This window comes from Saimiri boliviensis, chromosome 8, assembly GCF_048565385.1.
Source record: "Saimiri boliviensis isolate mSaiBol1 chromosome 8, mSaiBol1.pri, whole genome shotgun sequence".
NCBI classification, from domain to species: Eukaryota; Metazoa; Chordata; class Mammalia; order Primates; family Cebidae; genus Saimiri; species Saimiri boliviensis.
In genome coordinates this window covers 74,530,476-74,538,878 of record NC_133456.1, presented here as the reverse complement: position 1 = coordinate 74,538,878, position 8,403 = coordinate 74,530,476, and the positions used below count along the sequence as shown (strand labels likewise).

The 8,403-nt window shown below is 41.9% G+C and overlaps 1 pseudogene; it reads right to left on the bottom strand.

The window, feature by feature from the left end:
- Positions 1 to 7,060: 7,060 nt before the first annotated feature.
- On the bottom strand, positions 7,061 to 7,945 carry LOC120367616 (F-box/WD repeat-containing protein 2 pseudogene; annotated as a pseudogene).
- Between the last annotated feature and the right edge of the window lie 458 nt (positions 7,946 to 8,403).

Sequence of the window (8,403 nt, the reverse complement as noted above, 5' to 3'; positions counted from 1 at the left end):
TATTATTTTGCATTTAAGTAATTTTCATGACCAATTGTAGGGATATTGCTATAGGTGGATTATTTGTGTTAGTGTGCTGACCTTTATCTAATTTAGATATTCAGTATGTCCCAGGTACTTTGGGAAGCACTTCACATGTAATCTTTAGCAATGAAATGATATAGGGTAACTTCATTCAAATAGCTGCTGAGGTGGCAGCCGCAACATGATCTGAACCTAGGTGATCTTAGCCCAGTTACATTAATCAAGTTGTCATTCTTCCTCTAATCTGGGTAGCTGGGTGATGGAAAATACCATTGATGGAGAATAGGCAGTATTGGCAGGTCTTAATTTGTAAAATTCACTTTGCAGGATGTTGTAAGTGTCTGCAACTTTCGGTAAATTAATATTCTTAAACTACCCTTGAACATGTTTCTGATAAACATGTGGAAATAATTTAGTGTGTGCCTGATGGAATATTTCAAATTGTTCTCAACCCGTTTTGGAATAAGAATTTGTAGTACTAATATATAAAGTTGAGTTTTAGAATGTCGTCCAGAAGGGGTTGTGTTACAGAGGGATAAATTAAAGGCCGAGAGGCCTGGTTTTATCATGGTAGTATATACTTTATGAAGGAATATAGTATGCTTATAGCTGTTCTGGCAGGATGTGGGGGGGATAGGTCAGCTGTATAGGCTCTTTGCTGATTACCCAGGCTACATGGTTTATCGGATCAGTTACCTCTTACAGTGTATACAGGGTACAGTGCTAAAAGTTTTGACATCCACTGGAGGTCTTGAAATGTGACCCTCATGAACTATTGTGCTGCTTCTACTGCATAGCAGTTTACAGTTCTGAAACAGCATCCTTTCCTGAAGTAACTACATCTGCCACTATTCTCTCCCTAACCAAGCCCCTCCTGCATCAGTTAACTGATGGCTTGTGAGTTCACGCTACCAGGAGTGTTAACAGGCAAAAGACCTGAGGAAAATTTGGAATTTTACCAGGTTGAGACAAACTGAAGAGTAGTGCGATAAAGTGGTAGTTGGTTGATGTACTGTAATGCTAATCACCAGTTTCATGAAAGGGAGCAGACCCCTAGAAAGTAACTGCTTGAGTCCTAAAGTTCTTGCTTCAAGGCAAAGGGACTTGGAGGTTCTGACATGCCAGTATAAACAATCCATCACTTACGGCTGTAGGTAGGGCTAAAACTATAAAAGCAAATGCAAAGTTCATTTGGAAGATTGCTAAGTTAAATAATTCATACTGGGGTCTTGTGAAACATTTCAGGAAATAACCAGGGTCCCAACAAGTGGAATAAGTCTGTGTCAAAAGATGTGTAGACCTGAGAGCAGCGGTTTCTAACCTCCCAACCATGGATTGCTACCTGAGCTCCACTTTCTGTCAGATCAGCAACAGCATTAGATTCTCATAGCAAAACCCTATTGTGAAGTGTGCGTGTGAGGAATCAGGGTTGCACATTCTTTATGAAAGTCTAACTACGTGTTAGAGAATGCTCAAGCTCTGAAATGTTTATTGTTAACACTACATAAGGAATATATGCCTTAGGATAAAACTAATTTATAATAAAAGGAATAGTTCTTAGCCCTTTCATCTCATTGACTGGGATTCCAATTCTGCAAAGCCCAGGAGGAGAAACTGGGAATTAGAAGTTTCACCCTGAAGAAATAAAAGGATTGGATCTGCATTATCTAAATTCTGTGAAAATTTTGAGGGTGGGCTAGGCTGCATTTTATTAGCAGCGGACACCCCAATTTTCCTTTAGCATGCCATCTCAGATAGTGGTTTTTTATTTCATTGGCTCGTAAGATTGGACTTGATGCTAGTTTATGCCAAGTGTCATCAAAAAGCTAGAATGCTACTGCAGTAATGTAAAGGATTGTTATATATTATCTTTTACATACTTAAAGACTTAAAAGTGACCAGGATACTGGATTGGTTCTATTCTGCTCACTCTGCCCCTTACTAGCAAGACAAGGCAAAATCCCTTCTCGCCATGAGTACACAAACTTTGTGTTATCTGTGGTGTTGGTAAGGCTTCTAACTAGGCTGTTTAGAGGGAGTCAAAGGTTGTGTGCAGCTGGGTACAGAGAATTACATGAGAACAAGGAGTATAAGACCAAGAAAAACTTGAGCTCATTGTCTTGGTCTGACAGATAAATATCTAATGATCTTTGGTTAAAGGGTTGGACCAGTAGAGTAGTCGGATTGGTAACCAAAGCAAAGGCAACCAACATCCTCAGCATGGATATCCACTTGCTGATAAAGTTTAAACATTATTACCATAATTTAGCTCCAATGTAAAATATGCTTTGATGGAAATAATTGCAGTATTGTTTCCTGTGAAGGGGGACAGTAGTTTGTTCTCATTTAAAATAACATTCTGAATTTGGTTTCTTGTCATTCTGTATAGGCCCTTACATACCTGTATTGTACCATGTAACTTGGCTTCTGTACCAAAGTTCACCAGAGAAACAGAACCATTACTATATAGATGTCAACTATACATATACTGGTTTTATTGATTTTGTTTTGGGACAGGGTCTGGCTCTGTGCCCCAGGCTGGAGTGCAGTGGTGAGATCACAGTTAAACTGCAGGCTTGAACTCCTGGGCTCAAGTGATCCTCCCATTTCAGCCTCCAAAGTAGCTGGAACCACAGGTCCAACTAATTTTTTTTTAAGAGATGGGGGTCTCACTGTGTTGCCCAGGCTGGTCTCTCAATCCTCCCACTTTGGCCTCTGTAAAGTGCTGGTGTGAGCCACTGCACCTGGCCTTCATACACTTTTAGATTCATGTTATGTTTATACTGTGAACATTTAAATAAACTTGTAATATGCTTTGAAAACCCATTTAGGAGAATTTCTTAGGTCCAGAATATTTAGGAATCATCAAGTTTAGCTTTTGATCTGTAATTTTTATTACTAAAAATACATAATCTATTCAATATAGGTTCTATATTTTTAAGAAGGAGTGTCACACTCTTTCGCCTAGGCTGGAGAAGTGCAGTGGTGTGATCTTGACTCACGACAACCTCCTCCTCCCAGGTTCAAACGATTCTCCTGCCTCAGCCTCCCGAGTGACTACAGGTGCCCACCACCATTCTTGGCTAATTTTTGTATTTTAGTAGACAGTGTTTCACCATGTTAGGCTGATCTTGAACTCCTGACCTCAAGTGATCCACCTTCCTCAGCCTCCCAAACTGCTGGGATTACAGGCATGAGCCACCGCATCCAGCCAGGTTCTCTGTTTTTAAATCCTAAAATATAATTAACTGCATCATAAGGTGTATTAACATTTTTTAAGGTTCTTGAATGTACCAATACATGTCACTAAATTATGTTCCAGAAGAGCTCTGCTAATTAACCTTGTACCAGCAGGAAATGTATGATAGTGCCCTGAATCCTTAGTCTTAACACAAAGTCGATTCATAAAAGCACTTTGCTCAAAGTTTGAAAACATCTGTACTATCTGATAAGAAAGGGCATATGCTTCTGACTTCATGCCCTTTAAAGTTTGCTTTCATTCTTCCACCGCATCTCAAGGCAAGTAACAATAGTGAATAGGGCATGGTTCTTCATCCCATTCATTTCTGCATACATTTCCCCCAATACAATGTCACCGGGTGCAGTAGCTCACTGTAATGCCAGCATTTTGCAAGGCTGAGCCAGTTGGATCACTTGAGCTCAGGAGTTCGAAATTTAGCCAGGCATGGTGGCTCGCACCTGTAGTCCTAGATACTTTCGGGGGCTGAGGCAGGAGAATTGCTTGAGCCCAGGAGATGGAGGTTGTGGCGAGATGAAATTGTGCACTCCAGCCAAGTATATCTAGTCAGCCATTGCTCCATGATAACCAGTCATAAAATGTTAGGCATACAACAGTAAGCATTTGTTTGGCTCACTGAAACTGAAAGTTCGCCTGTGATGGCTGGTGCCGGCCTCTCTGCAGGGCAGCACGGGAGTTGGCTAAACTAGGCTGCGGTGACAAAGATAACTGCTTCACCCTGCAGGGGTGTGGGTCTGCTCCACATGTCTCAGCTTCCTTGGAAAGTTAGCAAGCCACCACGTGTTCCTTTGCAGAAACACCACCACAGCAGAAATGCCAAGTCCAACCACCCAGATGCATTTCAAGCTTCTGCTTATATTACATCTACTAACTTTTCAAAGCAAAAACCAAGGAATGAGGAAAATCAGCCAGGCATGGTGGCTCACACCAGTAATTCCAGCACTTTAGGAAGCTGAGGCAAGTGGATCATCTGAGGTTAGCAGTTAAAGACCACCCTGGCCAACGTGGTGAAACCCCGTCTACAAAATTAGCTGGGCATAATGATTGGTCCCTGTAATCCCAGCTACTCAGGGGACTGAGGTGGAAAAATCACTTGAACCTGGGAGGCGGAGGTTGCAGTGAGCAGAGATCCTCCAGCCTGGACAACAGAGCAAGAGTCTCAAAAAAGGAATGAGGAAATCACTGATTTTACTTGGGGAGATTGCAAAATTAGTGCCAAAGGGCATAGAAAGGAATCAATCCACCACATCCAGTTTTCCATGCTGATACTGAACATGTGTTGTTTCTGCTGCTTAGCTCCCTGGCATTAAGACGCTTTCTTTATAATAAGTTACGCATTGAATGAGTCTCGATGGGAGACAGCCCGCTTTAACAGCACATGCTGAATATCCCAAATACTTGTGTACCCAGGCTCTTGCATCTACAGCACATGCATGTATATATGACCCAGGCTTGGTCAGTCAGGTGCATCTAAACTAAATCAGTCATCAGTGACTTGCACTAGGAACAATGGAAAATGTATTTGAGTAGAGTATATGACAAGGATGTCTCAGAGTTGGCAGCAACACTGGGGGAAGGATGAAGAGGGGTGGTTCTAGCTCTAATGGCCAAGTTCCTTGTCTGCTACCAATGGCAGCTGTATGGCAACCTGTGGAGTGCTGGGTTTGACAGTGGTCTTTGATCTCACTCAGCTTTGTGGTGTGACTTTAGCTGTTAAACTTCCTTCTATACCTGTTTTCCAAGCCGGTTTCTCTCACTGGAGTCTTCCAACTACCCAGTGTTCTTAAAAAAAAAAAAAAAAAAAAAAAAAAAAAAAAAAAAAAAAAAAAATCTGCTTAAATCAGCTGGCATTGTTACCTTTTTTTTTTTTTAAGAGTTCAATAATGGGGCTGGGCGCGGTGGCTCAAGCCTGTAATCCCAGCACAATAATGTTTATTTTCCCCACTGCCCAATTATAAAATTTCCCAACCAGAGACACTGTAATGGTGCTATTCAACTAGGAATTTTATGATAAAAGTATTTCAAAATTATTATTCTAGATTATTCTAAGGTGGAAAGTCCCAGGAATAATACAATCTCTTTTATATGTGGTAGCTACAGTGAGACGCAAAACAAGTGTTAGAGATGATGGCATTCCTTCTTAGGACTGCCTGCCTGATACTACACCATACTTTATCTAATTTATGCAGAAAAACAGAACATACAAGGTCCTACTCTGATACACAAGAAGAATAAGACAAATGTAAAGAATGGAAGCTGCGAAACCACCCAGACTCAAGAAAAGCCAATGTAAAGACAGAAAAAAATAAAAGGATCTCAAAGGTCAGATTAAGCCATTCACTCAAAACTGAATTTCTTCACAGCTGTATCCCCAGTGCCAAAAACAGTATGGTGAGTCCTCAAATATTTATTTTCAAGTGTATGCCAAATTCTAAAGGAACATTAGGGACTCAGAGATGAAGACACTGATTCTTCCTTTAAGAAACTCAGTATAAGTAGGGGGTGGAGGAGGAAGCCCAGAAAAAAGTAAATGTTTACCTCTTGCTAGGGAAACATCAAGGAGAATGACTAACTGCCCAGGGATATCAGGGAGGACTTCAGGAGAGGTGATTTTGGAGATGGGCCCTGAAGGATGAGTAGAGTTTATCAAGGAAAGAAGAAAGAATATTGCAGGCAGAAGGAATTAATAGTAAAGGCATAAAGTTAAGAAAAACCTCAGCAATGTCTAGGCAACAGTAAGAAAATGTATTAGAGTGAGGTTCTCAAAGTTGATCAGGAATAAAATCACCTGGAAGTCATGGTACATCTTAACATTGTGGAATATAACATTCAGTTTAATATATATTTCCATACATAGTGTGCACCTTCAAATATTTCTCAACAAGCAAGTGGTAGCAGGCAGCAAAGACTGAAGAAGAGTATATAGGACAAAACAAAATGAAGCAAAAAAATACGCATTTTTATTAGCATAATGGCTAATTTTACTTCAAAGAACCACTAAGCACCAGGTATGTTGCAAGAAACTCAAGTCACATGGGTGAACAAGACAGGGTCACAGTCCTTACGGAGTTTAGTCTGGTGGGGAAGCAAGATTATCATTTATATCATGAGTGGTCTGCAGTAATACAAGTTACTGGGTAACAGAGGGATCCAACCTGTAAAGGGAGTCCTGAAAGGCTGCTCATAGATGTAACCATAAGGCTGGGAAATAGCTCAGTTTCTAAACAAAGCTCCAAAAAAAAAAAGCTCAAATCTCAAGGCTATATTCAAATGACCAGTTTTTGCAAAAGTAAGGCTGCTATACCTTTATTAGAAAACATTCAGATGTTTCTTTCACCTTATCTCTAGGTGGTAGCTTGTTTTAATCAACTGTCAACCAAGATCCAACTGGATGTAATCTGTGTAGACCACACAATGTAGGAACCACCATCACACCAAATAACTTTCAGCCCTAATGCTACAAATAAAGTGGAATTTACACAAGTAGGATTTACTCGAGTTAGAGGTATGGAATCTGACAAAGGCAAAGGAACTGACTGTTCCATAGGATATAAATGAAACAGGAGTGGGGAGAGAGAGAATGAGAACTATCCCTCCCACAAGGGTACATAGGAGAAAGCAAGAAAAAGCAAAACTGGGTAAAATATTCCAAATAAGAGTAACTAGAATAAAAGGAAGTAACTGCAGTGACTAAGAAAGAGGGTTGAAAAAAGCAGGTTAAATTAAAAAAAAAAAAAAGTATTTCACATTCTTGGCTTCTGGCTTAAAAGGATAAGGCTAGTAACTGTAAAAACCCTTGAAAAAGGGCAACCCACCGGCCCCCGTGTGCCCCCGAAAGTGCTGGGTCCTGGCTTTGGAACTCCATTCCCAGCAAGCCACAGTGTTGTCAAAGGAGCCTGTCACAAGCTTCTGTTCATCAAACTTCACCGCTGCACAAGTGTGGGTCTGGATGCCATAAACGCACTGCCCTGTGCTCACATCCCACAGCTTTGCAGACAAGTCATCTAACCCTGTGCAGAGAAGTCCATCTTTGCAGTAAAGTGCATGCACTCTGGCACTGTGTCCAATTAATGATGAAGTCTCAAAGGCTTCATGGTCCTCCAGTTGCTTCATTCTCAAAATAGCCTTCAAATAAACCTTCCTCCAGTGCAAAGCGTCCTGAACAGAATCATCTATCTGCCAGCCCGAAGTTTTACATGCAGTCTGCCACACCTCTGTACGGGCACTTACCACCTTATTCCACTGTTTAGAGACGAGGCAGCATGTGAGTAAAGTCTGAGGATCGAGCCATTTTAACAAATAAAAACTGAGCTCCAGGGGAAGGAGTTTGAGGAAGTCTCGCTTGAGGAGAGTCTCTAGGTTATTGGAGAGATGCCTGAGCTGGACTGCCCCACTCAGACTAATCAGGTGATCCAGAGTTTCATTTTTCTGCGTCTGTCAGAGAAAGAAATGTTCTCAAGCCATGTCTCAAAGTGCTTTCTCTCCATAAGGTTATGGAAAAACTTACCTGAGCGAGCGCCCCGGGGCCCGGGACCTCGCGCCGGGTTCACAGCTCCTAGGCGCGCTCGGGCCGCCAGAGCCTCGCCCCAGCCGGGTCCCCTCCGCAGCCATGGCGCCTGGACCTGCGGCCGCCTCTCCCGGTCCGCAGCCTCATAGGCCAGCGGCTTCCGGTGCTGCCTCTCTAATCTCTTATAACCAGTAATCCTGATAAAATATTTCTTCCCTATTACGATGCCTAATTGGCATGTCTCCTCCAATCCATTCTCCGCTAAGTGGTAGAAGTGAATGTCTTAGAAGGTAAATCAGATCACGTGATCTTTTGTTGTCAATTGCATCTTGTATTTAGCTCAAATCTTTAGTAGCCTACCAGGACCTCCATTATCCACCCACCTCCCAACCTCTTCCTCCAGCCTCATCTTGCAACTTTCTTTTCCTTTGACCACTGGAAGCAGTGCTTCCTCAGCTTTGGTAACCTAGAGTAGAAAAGTTCCAGCAGGAAGCCACTTGAGGAAAAGAAAACATAGGAGAGGGCAGGATGGAGATAAATCTTGGAAATGGATGCCTGGGTATTTCTTAGGCTTGGGACCAGTTCCCTAACCCTTACTGCAAGCTTAGTCTTT